The 12,794-nt window shown below is 45.3% G+C and overlaps 1 long non-coding RNA gene across 1 annotated transcript; it reads left to right on the forward strand.

Moving 5' to 3' along the window:
• Positions 1 to 11,262: 11,262 nt before the first annotated feature.
• On the forward strand, positions 11,263 to 12,336 carry LOC123154379 (uncharacterized). Its single transcript, XR_006476820.1, has 2 exons — positions 11,263 to 11,692; positions 12,135 to 12,336. It is a non-coding gene; the product is annotated as an uncharacterized lncRNA (long non-coding RNA).
• The last annotated feature ends 458 nt before the right edge of the window (positions 12,337 to 12,794 follow it).

A 12,794-nucleotide genomic window follows, 5' to 3' on the forward strand; every position in this document is an offset into this window, starting at 1 on the left:
CTACTTGCATATAATATATGCACAGGGCATGGGCCCCTGCTCAGGTTGGGCCCTAGGCGGCCGCACTCCTCGCCATGGCCCAGGGCCGGCCCTGTCTATCCCTCTCCCCAGGCTTAAACAGGAGCACATCTACATTAAGCTAGGTTTGATATTGTGCACTGTAGTAACCATGTGATCGATGTTTTCGTGCAGTTGAATGCTACCATAAGGAGCACATGGGCATCCATGTGCTATTATAGTCATCCATTTAATGAAGCATGCACTTATAAAATATTCTAATTATACTAGTTCAAGTTCAATGGTTTCTTTAGATGTCCATCGATCCTTTGAGAAAGCCTTTGCATTAGCCACCTTTAGTTGCATCGTCACTAATAGGGAAAAGCATGCCTAACTAGCCATGATCTTTGCAATATACAAGCAAGTGTAGCTCCCTCAAAGATGTTTTGATCATATCAATTCAGGTTCACAATGTAGTTTGAAATATGCGCACACTTTGAGAAAGCCTTCACATTCACCATATAAGTCGACTGTTAATAACAAGCAAAACATGCATAGAAAGCCATTATCTTCGCAATACACAATTGCATATCGACTAAAATTCAAATCATCATTTGTAAAAGTCTTGTCCAAATCTCTCTGTTGAAGACGAAATGCGTAGCAATTGTAGTTAGAGATGTGCTGTCACCAATCTCATGTGGATCGCTACCTTGCATCCCGATGAAGATGTGCTTCCAAGTGCTCACCACCTCTCCACCTCACAACTCCATCGATTGTGTTGTAAAGCACGGGAGAAGGTATGGTCGGGCCCTCACGTGCCTTGTGTGTGTGTGAATTCCATGTCAGCATACCACCGTGGCATATTTGGTATAGACTTGGACCATAGTGAACACCAATGTCAAGCACCAACATGGTTTAGACAAGTTAGACAAGTTGGTGACTATGACCTAAACTCGATTTGAAATAAAATTTCTAGGAGACCAACTACTGATCATTGTTTATGAACGTGTCAATGAAGTGACATACACGCACAAAATCTGAGTGAAATCTATGCTCATCTTAAAGAGCACATATGGTAGACCATCCTCGCGACATGCATCAACTTATATAGTCGACTTCTAGATTAAATTCATTGGTAAAGAGGAACACTCAATTGATCTAATATGTGAAAACCTTCCCAATTATGATATGAAATTGTACCAATTAAATTCCTTGTCAAAAATCTAGTATAATTATCTCAACTTGATCTTCAGTGGCTTCCACCATTTTGTGCAATGTGTCAGGAGATCAGGCTCCTAAGATTGGACATGCACTCCATGACATGGGTTTGGATATCGTGGTCGTTTAATCAACTCCCATGTCAAAAATAATGATGCCAGCATGCACGCTTTGTGGTATTTTACAAACCAACTTATACACAAGGAGCTAATGTCACGGACCATTATGAAACCAGAGTTTCCAATGGAGATATTACCTACAAAATCATTCGGAAACACAGGAAGGTCTTCCCTGCCTTGCATGTCATCATGACCTCCTCACCTCACAACTCAATCCATTCTTGGTCTCATACTCCTAAATACTCGAAGTATCATCTCAAATTTGCGCTCTTTCCCTTTGAGAAGGAAATTGTAATCATGTTACATGTGCTCACATCACTCGTGAATGAAGGAAGCCTTAGATAATAACAATGTCCTCGCATATCATTATGTATCTTTCTTAGGATATTTTGTACATTTATCTTAGCTGAATTAACTTTTATAGCTATTAATAGTCAATAGAAGATTTTTTTCACTGTAAGTTTTTTAGTCCCAATGGCTTTTACTCTAGTAACTTTCAAAGAAAGACTTCCAATTGATGAACCCATCTGAAAGGAAGTGGTTCGCTCACACTTTCCACCCTATTCTATTTTGTTGTTTGAAGCCCGATGAAACGTTTCAAATGTATTCACAATTTTTTATTGTTTTGTGCTACTTTTATATCATAAGGGCATTGCTTTAGAGCCATTTTTTATCAATTTTATTGAACTAACCTATTAATTCAATGTTGAGAGCCAGTTGTTCTTTTCTGCTATTTTTGGGCTTTCTAGAGAGAATTTTTTTTGGAAACAAAAGATTAAAAAGTACAACATGGGGTTTCAAGCCAGAAGAGCCACTAGGCCAGAAGACCACCTAGAGGGGCGCCCCACAACCTCCATGTGGCCACTCCACATGATCAGGGGGTTGACCATGAGCAGGGGCACATGGAGTCTGTGGAAATCATCTCCACCACCTCTTGTTCCCCTTGGCTCTATATATACTAAAAAATAGTTGACATATTTTAACCATAATTTTCCATTGTGCGACTTCTAAACCCAAGGTGATATTCGTTTTAGCCCTCTTCCGACACCTTGTTGGAGGGGGGGGGGTTCATCTTCATCGACCTCTTCATCATCCTTTGCTACTCCCGCGATGATCCAAGAGTAGTCCTCCCTCGAGGCTGAGGGTATGTACCGGTAGCTATATATGCGATCTCTCTCTCTCTCTCATGTGAGTTTCCGATTTTAATTGTGATAACGAGATTTGTTAATGGAGTTGAATCTTATTATGTATCCACATCTATTCTATTTGTGGTGAATTAGATCTTGTTCCTGCTATGAGTTTCTTTATGTTCGATTAAATCTTTTGGGAATAAATGAGATCATGATGCATGTCTAGTATAATTTAGGGAGATGTTCCTAGTGACATTGGGGTCATTCTATGGATGATAGATTGGAACGATAAGGATTAGGAGTTTTTTAGTACAATTTCGAGGTTGTTGAAGTGACGTTGGGGTTGCGCTATATATGGATCATGATTGAAAAGGAAACTTAGAGGTGTACATAGCCATGCATACACTATCTCATCCTACTTTGATATGACAAAAAGAGGGAACTTTGAAGTGATTCTTTACCACACTTCGTGAGATATATCATGTAATTTAATGATGGTATGAGTTGGCACTAGTGAAAGTATGAACCTTAGGCTTTGTTTCTAAGCACCGAGACACCTTTTTACTGAAGTTTACTTATCATTACTTCTCTGTCCTTACTTATTCAGATTGTAAAAAGATACTGATGTCACTCATATTACCCATCTATCATCATCACTTTGCCAAACTAGTGCACCTATACAATTGAAAATAGTATTAGGTGTGTTTGGGACACAAGATACTTCTTGTTTCTTGATTACAGTGTTGTATGAGAGGGATTACTTTCATCCTACACCTCTCCTAGATTAATAAATGTTGGATCATCTACTTGAGGAAAAATTGTTGTTGCCCTACGCGTGGAGGCCCAATAGAGTGTACAAGAATAGAAGTGAGTAGTAGACATCACCCGGTGACATTGGGTCTCAAGCAATTGGGGTGTTGATAATAGGAACTTGTGACTGGGAGAAATATTTATTGATTTGTATCAGTATCATCGGTGTCGTTGCCTGTGGGTGTTGTATCCTTCACTGAAGGCACTTCATATGGTCCTTATTGGGAAACGTAGTAGAAAACAAAAAAATTGTGCCTACGCACACCCAAGATCAATATGAAGCTGCATAACAAGTTGTGATTAACTATTGTTACCAACTCCGAGTTGCAGCAGAAGAAGACGAGTCGGTGTGGACCGTACTTGAAGTCCCTCGTACTGTAGAAAAATGATCCCGCGAACTTCCCACGAACGATCCCTTGAACAGAAGACCGAAAGCACGACCTTTCCATAGATTGCAAGCATACAGTCTTCACGATCCAGCAGCGCTTCGCCGTCCAGAGCTAATCGTCGTTGGAGAATTAGAGGGACTATAACAGAACCACACAGGGCTTCTCTATTATGAGGATTTAGAGAGAACTAGAACTAGATCTAGTATAGATCATACTAGACGATAACTAGGTCAAGAGAGAACTAGAGGATGCTTCAAAACTTATGTTCTAGGCGCTAGCCCTGCCCCTCTATTTATTTGCTGAGCCCCGGGGTCGTAACATGGGAAAGGGGCCTCCGCAAAGTCGGTTTGGAACATAAAGATGAGTCCTTCTCGGAATCCAGGGGTAAACACCACGGTTTCCAGCGTTTCCGTATATGCTAAGGACTATGGCGTCTAGCCCATGGGTAGACGTCAGGAACCCAGACTTCTAGCCCCTACCTTCCATACAACTCCTTTGTGCATCGACCTAAAGCCTCATGGGCCTTACCCTTTGGCCGAAAAAAGTTGTCTTCACACCAGGGACCCTCTAGATTTATTCAAAAGGTTCCGTCACCTTCTAGACATTACCATAAGTTCCTAGGACCTTCTTGAAACCTTCCACGACATTTCTAGAAACATCTGAAACTCTTTCGGAACTCTCTTGAAACTATTTCTTATATTCCCGGAACTTTCCGAGAATATTTCTCGCTTCACTAACACTCAAAAGATCATGATTACCTTAAGCTTGTGACAATGTAGGTTCGGTAACTCACACACTTAAATGAAACCCCTTCGTTCAATAACCGGTATCGGAACCATGGATGTCCAAATCGATCCCTGTGAGCACACGAATGATAGTAGAGTGACCTTTGGTTATTTTTGATGTTCCCATTGCTTCGCGATACTTCACAAAACCCGGGACGCATCGGTATCCTCCTGGGTCATCACTATCACTACTAGAGAAAAGCTTACCAATAGCGCTGGTTTTTGTGCTACCAGTAGCGCGGGCACTAGCGCTACTGCTACGGCGCTACAACTATTTTGTAGCAGTAGCACGTTTTTAGGCCAGCGCTACTGGTAAGTTCAAGTACTAGTAGCGCGTTTTTAGGCCAGCACTACTGGTAAGTTCAAGTACTAGTAGCGTGTTTTTAGGCCAGCGCTACTGCTAACATTTATGTTTTTTTAGCATTTTGGCACTATACATGTTTAAACAGATATATCTTTTATACAATAACAACTCATCATGAACTAGTATGTTTAAATAGCATATTCATTACCACTGGTCATCACCACCAAACAATGTTCGTCAATGAGACATCATATAACAAGTTGGTCACTAGTCATAATCATAACTCCTCCTCATCATCATCAACTCTAACACATTGTAGCACATAATAACACATTCTAGCTACGACCTACTCCTCCCATATGACCTACTCTACCCTCTCTTAGGTAAAATATCATAAAACAAGATAGGCATTGACTCTCCATTAAGGAAAATTGACTCTCTGTAATAAAGAACGGAGATCATCCTGTCTCCAAGTCTTGGCCTACGCACAATGTTGCTTCCAAGTAGCTCTCTACGATGGTTCAAACATTTTTTGAAATCATTTATTATCATGGCTTCCTCGCTTATAGAAATCCGGTATGGACAGGAGTGATGTGGATACCGCGGCTGACCTGGCCGGGGTGGCCGTAAGCTCATAACATTAACACGACCTCTCGGCAACATCAGATGAGGCACACAATCCATCGGGATTTTCTGTTCAAAAATATAGTAATAACTTTGTAGTTAGCAATGTAGTTTAGTTTTAGAAGAATTTATGCAAAAGATGCACGGATGTCGTAATAGTAGAAAATCTTACCATTGATCTTACCGTAGTTCAACACATGCACTAGTGGCACGTATTGACCATAATGTGGAGGAGTTTGATAATAGCTATTTTAATTCTCAAGATTAGTAAAAAATGCGATAAGACCATCTTGTTCCTTATAAGTTAATTGTGCTTCATCATTGTAGTAGTAGGTTCTGTCTACCATTTACCGTACATTTTTTGAAGAATGAAAATAAGCTGTCAATGGAAATAAGCTGTCAAATATTTTGAAATAAATAATATAAATTACTTAGTAAATATGTTTAAGAAACTCACACAGTAGTAGAACTGGAAGCGTGTCAACAAGGACCCAAATGGTCATATCATTAACGTCGATGTCAGGATCACCAAGATCGAAGGTGAGAAACATACCCTCATGAAAATCATATGCCTTGCAAAGGGCTTCCCAATTCAGGCAACCAAAATTGGATGAGTTCACAGAATTATATAAATTTACAGCAAAACCATAACCATGATGGGTCCTTAGTTGAATTATCTTTGTCTCCATTCTTTCATGATCTTCAAAACCCATCTTCTCCAAGACATAGCGTCTTGCATGCCATGGGATAAGCTAGTCGAATTGTAAAAGATGGAAATTGCACGTTGAAGAAGTAGAGAAGTCGTGCAAAAAATAACAAAAAACACTTGCCGTCGTTGCGTACCGTTTCAACATCGAAGGTCTCTTGGAGCTTGATGGTGAAGCGCCGACCTTCTACCAGGTGAGGCCTATCGCACAGACCGCGCTCATCTTCGTAGTACTCGCACATAGCGAATTCCCTTTCGTCGTCAGACATTTCCTAATAGGTAATTAATAATCCATCATCGAATACATATAGTAGTTTGTAGCAAAGAACATCATATAACAACTAAAACACCTAAAATTTGTAGTTTGTAGCAAAGATCATCATCGTACCTAGTTTGTAGAAAAGATCATCATATAATCCATCATGAATACATATATAGTAGTTTGTAGCACAAACCACGCTCATCTTTTGCATTCAATAAGCAAATAACTAATAGGTAATTAATAATCCATCATCGAGTACATATATAGTAGTTTGTAGCAAAGATCATCATATAATATCACTAATACATCTCGAATAATAGCTCCTCTAGGTTCAGTGGGCCACGATGGACACCCAAAGAGAAGGAACCATCACCGGATCATAGCTCCGGTGAGATCCCCAAAGAATCTGCCAGGTATTGGAGAACCGGGCATTCGCCAACGCAACCAAGTAGCGCTGGACGTGTGCGTTCTCCTCCGTGACACGGTGCTGTACCACCTGCGCGAGGGACTCAAGTCTCTCCAGCGATGCAGGCCCACGTGACCGCCACCAAAGAAGCTTCGGGTCGACGACGGGCGGGCTCCTCACTAAGCTGCGCTCACCAGAAGGTAGCACAACACAGTACCAGCCCGACGGAGCCCAGTCCCGGACATGGCCCCTCGGCTCAACCAGGAGTCCTCCACCGAGTCGACGACGAGGATGCGGGATAGGCATCGTCGACGTCGAGAACAAAATGCTTAATTATGAAAACAAAATTAATAAACGCTTAGCAAAATTTGGCATGACCTTTGCTAAAAACAGGACATATCTAGTGCCTGAAATTTGCCAGAACGTAAATGAATCGACATTTCTGGCAAAACATAGGCCACTCGGAAAAATATGACATGTCCGAAATGTGACATGTTCAAAATATGACATGTCCACTTCAAATTTGCATATAACAGGAAAAATTGCTTTAACTAAAAAAATAACAACAATTGCTTTAACTAAAAAATACCTAGAATTCTGTTAACTACACCTAAAACAACTAAAACACCTAAAATTTTGTTAACTACACCTAAAACACCTAAAAATCTTTTAAATACACCTAAGCCACCTAAATTCTATTAACTACACCTAATTAAAAACCTAGCTAAATTTCTGTCCTAACTTTAAAACCTAGCTAAATTTAAAAATCTAGGGTTCATACGAATTAACTAGGGTTCATACCTAATCTGTCCTAGCTAGGGTTCGATCATAACCTACATTATTATAATAACCTACATTTTTTCAACTACATAGGATTCAAAATAACTACTCTAATAACTATAACTAGGGAGGGAGGGATGAGGAGGAAGGAGGGAGGAGTACCTCTCGGTGGAGGAGGGCCGGCGCGGGAGGAGATCTGGCGCGGGGACCGGGCGGCCGGCGGGGGAGGAGGCCGACGCGGGGGAGGGCGGCCAGCGGGGAGGAGGGCCGGCGCGGGTGAGGGCGGCCGACGCAGGGAGGAGGGCCGACGCGGGGGACAGCAGCGTGCGGGGGTCGACGACGGCGCGCGGGGGATCGAGGGAGGAGTGTGGAGTGTGAGTGAGGTGAGTGATGAGGCCGGGGGCGCGCGGGGGAGGTAGTGGGCTTGACAGCAGCGCGGGCAATGAGCTAGCGCTACTGCTAAGCCCACTAGCTATAGCGCGGGCGCAAATCACACGCTACAGCTAAGTGACCTGCCCTTTGGCCCCGGTGGCCCGCTAAATAGCAGCGCGACCGGCGCCAAGCAGCGATAACATGTCCTCTAGCTATTCACAAGAGGACACATGTCCTCTCTAGCCTACTAGCTAGTCTCCTCTGTGTTGGCTTCTTTCTTTACTCCAGTGATCTGATAACAGATGACGTTTCACCTTCTTGTTTGTTATTGTAAGTGTTAATCCATTGTTTTGTAAGCCATTAATCAACACCATCTGTATCCTACCATATGAAGCTTTACTAATTTTATGTCAGGCTTAATGTCTTCGTTCTAAGAATTTTCTCAATAGATTGACCAATAGTTTTCTTTTTATTTTGCTAATTTGTGCTTATATGCATTTTTTCGTAAATCTCAGTTAGGGGCCTAAAACTGTGGTTTAAAATGTGTAAAAATTTAATCAAACGTTACCACAAATCCAGTTTGTAGGTTATATTGGAGTGAAGATGGCTGGACTTCAATCCAAATGTTACAAATTGATTGAGATTATCCCAGATAAATATGATAAGCATGGATCAAATCAACTTTAGATTTCTGTACAAAATCAAAGAACATGGACCAAGGGCTATCTCCCTGTATCTGTAGATCTTCGGCACATAAAGAAAATGTGACGATTATCAAGCTGAAAGAATAGGTATGTCTTGGGTGGACCAAAGTTAACATTGTACAGTTTTTTTTTTGTTAGCTAGACACTTGAGCTAAGCAGTGTGAACTGAAAAGGACGTAGCCCATGGTCCGGGTGTGAATGCACGCAATCGCCGAAACAGAGGCCATCCCATTTGGCGCGTTGCCTGTCGTCTCTACCCCCAGACGTCTTCAAAGCTGGCGACGTGGTCACAATCCACAAAACGGAAACGTACGGCACTGCTCTACCCATGGAAGGCAGCATATGCCTGATGCTCTCGAGACAGAGTACAACACTCTAAACACGGACCACATTTGAGTGCCAAAAACACAGTAATTAGAGCAACTCCAACGGGTCGATCTAAACAGACGGCGATTTTGTCCGTTTTTTGACTGTTTGAGTCGGCCAGACGGACACGAACATCCGCTTCCGCGTTTGGATCAGCGCGTGCGCCCAACGCTGGCCCAACCCATTTTTGGTTGGTGCGAAAATAAAAAATAAAACACGCAATAATTATACATTAAATCCAGCCATGAAGGCCAGTGACAGTCCACGCGTCCACATTAGCATTAATGAAAACTAAAAATAAAATAAACTACGAGGCGGCGCACTGCTCCAGACGTCATCGTCGTCGTCCTCAGGGTCCGTGAGGTCGATGAGCGTCGGCGCAGAGCCGGCCCAGGAGAACGCCGAGTTCCAGAGGGCGTTCATGTCGGGCACGGGCTGTGCCGGCGCCAGCGCAGGTTGTGCCGGCGCCGGCGCAAGTTGTGCGGCCGCCATTGCCGCCGCGGCCTGGCGCGCCTCCTCCTCGGCGTCGCGCTGCTCGGCCTCGGCGTCGCGCTGCTCGGCCTCGGCGTCGCGCTCGAGCATCTCGAGGTACTCGCCGTCGCGGCGCTCCTCGGCCAGCCGGATGTGGCTCCAGTGATCGAGGTACGTCGCCTCCAGTGCCGGCGTCGCCCCCACCCAGACCGGCGGCGCGCGGACCCACTCGCGCACTACTCCCGTCCAGGAGTAGCGCTCGATGAGCTTCAGCTCGGCCTTCACAAGGGCCGGCGGGGTCAACGGTGGCAGGACGCAGTCACCCGCCGCAGAGAGGGCCATGGCCTGCGCCATTGGCGCCTCGTCCGCCGCCTCCTCTTCCTCTGCCGCCACCATCCTGTGCCGCTCGTCCTCCTCGCTCTCCCGATAGACCGCCGCAAGGGCATCCTGGTAGGCGGCCTCCGCCGCCTGGTTCTCCTCGCGGACGACGAGCGGGGGCGGTGGCATGGTGCGGTCGACCTCGCGGACGCCGCGTCGCCTCGCCTCCGCGCGCTCGAAGGCGAACCATCGCGCCCAGTTGGGCGAGTCCAAGGCGTAGGCGGAGCCCGCCGGTGCCGCACCTCCTCCGCGTGCGCCCTGGCCGACCGCGGGGCCGCCGGCACCGAGATCCTCTACGGATCTAGGTGCCAGTTGTGCGGCAGGGTGGCATCGGAGTACGGGAGAGGCACGCGGTGCTGCCAGTGCCACTACGCCTGGTGCACCGGCACATTGACGCGTTGCCTCGGCCGGCGAGCTGGCGCCGGCGGAGGCGGGAGAAATTTCGGGGAAAGGGGGTTGCGGGTGATTTTCCCTTGGCCTTGCTACTGATGCCGGCGCCGGAGAAGAGCCCCATTTGGCACGGCTGGGGTGGCTAGGGCTGGCTAGGGTTTGCCGGCGACGGGGGAGCGAGCTTGCCTAGATGGGGATGGGATCTGCATCCCCGCCGCACGGGCGGCTTAAAAAAGGACGACCGCCGTCACTGACCTGTGGGCCCGAGGGCATAACTTAAGATGACCAGGTAGGTGGCGGGCGGTTGGACGACCGCCTGGTGGGAACACGTCGGACACCGAGAAGGCGCGCGCGGCGTCCGTTCGGCGTACGCGACGGCGCATTTGGGGCGCAAATTTGAACCGCAAATGCGTCGGCGCGGACGCGAAAAGGACATCATTTTGGTTTAGGTCGCCGTGTTGGACCTCCTCTTTTGTCTGCACCGTCCTAAATGGACGACGGCGGACGAAATGGGTCGCCCCATTGAAGTTGCTCTTACAATGCATATTGTAACATATTCCATTACAAGTTTACAACACGATAGTTTCAGGGCTGTACCTGGTGATTGAACATGTGTATGCCATCATCAAACTCTTACTGCTACATAATCCTCACTTAAAATTCATCATTGTAATAGTGTTCTTTGAGATGAAATTTTCTGTAGTATGTTCACAATCAATCTTCTCTTGCGTGTCACTCTCGAGCGCTATTCTAGCCAACCCATAAGTCTCTACTTTTTTTTGGTAGAACGCAAAATGTTCCTCAATAGCTTAAAAAACATTCTCGAATACATAAAAAATGTATCTTTTCATTGATAGCGGGAGAGAGTATGAGTACAACGCCCATCCATATAACAAAGTTCATATCCATGACGGACAAGGCTATCCGTGTCAACGGGTGGCGCTTCGACTTGGCCATGGCCTCCGACGACCACGTCCAGGCTCTTGACATCTCGGGCCCGACGAGCGTGCCAGAGGAGCCGGTGCCCAACGGCCAGTCCCCAGGGCCGGCCCTGGGCCATGGCGAGGAGTGCGGCCGCCTAGGGCCCAGCCTGAGCAGGGGCCCATGCCCTGTGCATATATTATATGCAAGTAGGTATATATATTCCCAACAAATATTGTACTAGAACGCAAAAGAAGCAGCGCAGCCCATTAAGAGAGGAAATAGGCAGCTCAGGCGCAAACACAAATCCCAGAATCCCTTTCCGTTCGTTCTCTCCAAGAAAGACGCCGCCAGCTCGTTCGTCTCCCAACCGCCATCGTCTTCCTCACCAATTGATTGTCCCGATTTCCGAACAGCCCAGGACCCCAACTCCCGATATTAATCAATGTTTAATTGTATCATTATCTAATATAATGGATTTCTTTGGTTTCTCTCATCCTATAAATACTCCAGGGCTTTAGGCGGGCGGAGACGAGGCGACAGACACACCGCCCTTGGAGGTACGCAAGAGCAGCAGCCTGCAACATGTGCCGAAGATTCATAGACAGCCAAGTCATTGCCCATTCATGAAATTTCCGGATCTCAGTTCTCTGGCCTTGTCTATTTATTTCTGCTCTTATGTTTGAACTTCTTGATTCCTCTCTTTTTGTATGAAGATGGCATATTCAGTAGATTCTGCTGATTGTAGCATTGACTGAAAATGACTTTGCCAAATAAATTCATTTAAGCAGATGCGATTTTTTAATTTTGTTAGAGTTGTAGGTGTCTAGTGCTTATCAAATTCTCTTAACTGTTCCTGCGACTGTAGCAAGTTTTTACTGCGAAGGATATCTTGGATAGCATTGATCTTGATGCTATTATTAGCGATTTTGCATGGAAAAATGCTCGAAGGCGTTGTTTCTCTTTAGCATGCCATTCACTTGTGCTCTGTGTATTTTTCAGGAGAAAGGCAAAAGGCATACGGCAAACAACAGCTCCTCTGATTTTTGCTGATCTGGAGCTATAATTTCTGTCAAATTGGATCAAGAAATTAAGAAGAGTTAAAAGAAGACTTCTTGGTTGCTGGTTGTTGGAGCATGTGACATATACATGATGTATTAAGACCATATTTCATATCTGCTAATGAAATTTACACTTGCTTTTATTAACTTTTTGTGGTACACATAGGTGTGGAAATGAATTTTTAGTGTCTATTATAGTGTATGGGCCCATTATATGGAGTTCGCACAAGGGCCCCTCAAATGTCAGGGCCGGCCCTGCCAGTCCCTGCTCAAGGTTGTGGCGCTCTGTGGCGCATCAGAGGAGGATGCCGCGGAGATCGCGGCAGTGATCACCACCTCTTCATGATGCCTCGCCGACCAGCCTCAAGTTTACCAATGTATACGCTCATATGGATCACGATGAAATGGTTGCAGTTGCTCCTCTCGCAATTCAACCTTGCATCGTTTCACGTGACCTTACTTTGGAGCGGGAACCATCTGATAAAAACAGTGCTTCCTTTCGTCAAAATGAGGCAAATTTATTCAACGCTACTCTCAACTCTAGCTCTGATGTCATCGGCAGAAATTTTACCTGGTCTAGTAAAAGAGACGTGCCTACGCT

This window comes from Triticum aestivum, chromosome 7A, assembly GCF_018294505.1.
Source record: "Triticum aestivum cultivar Chinese Spring chromosome 7A, IWGSC CS RefSeq v2.1, whole genome shotgun sequence".
NCBI lineage: Eukaryota > Viridiplantae > Streptophyta > Magnoliopsida > Poales > Poaceae > Triticum > Triticum aestivum.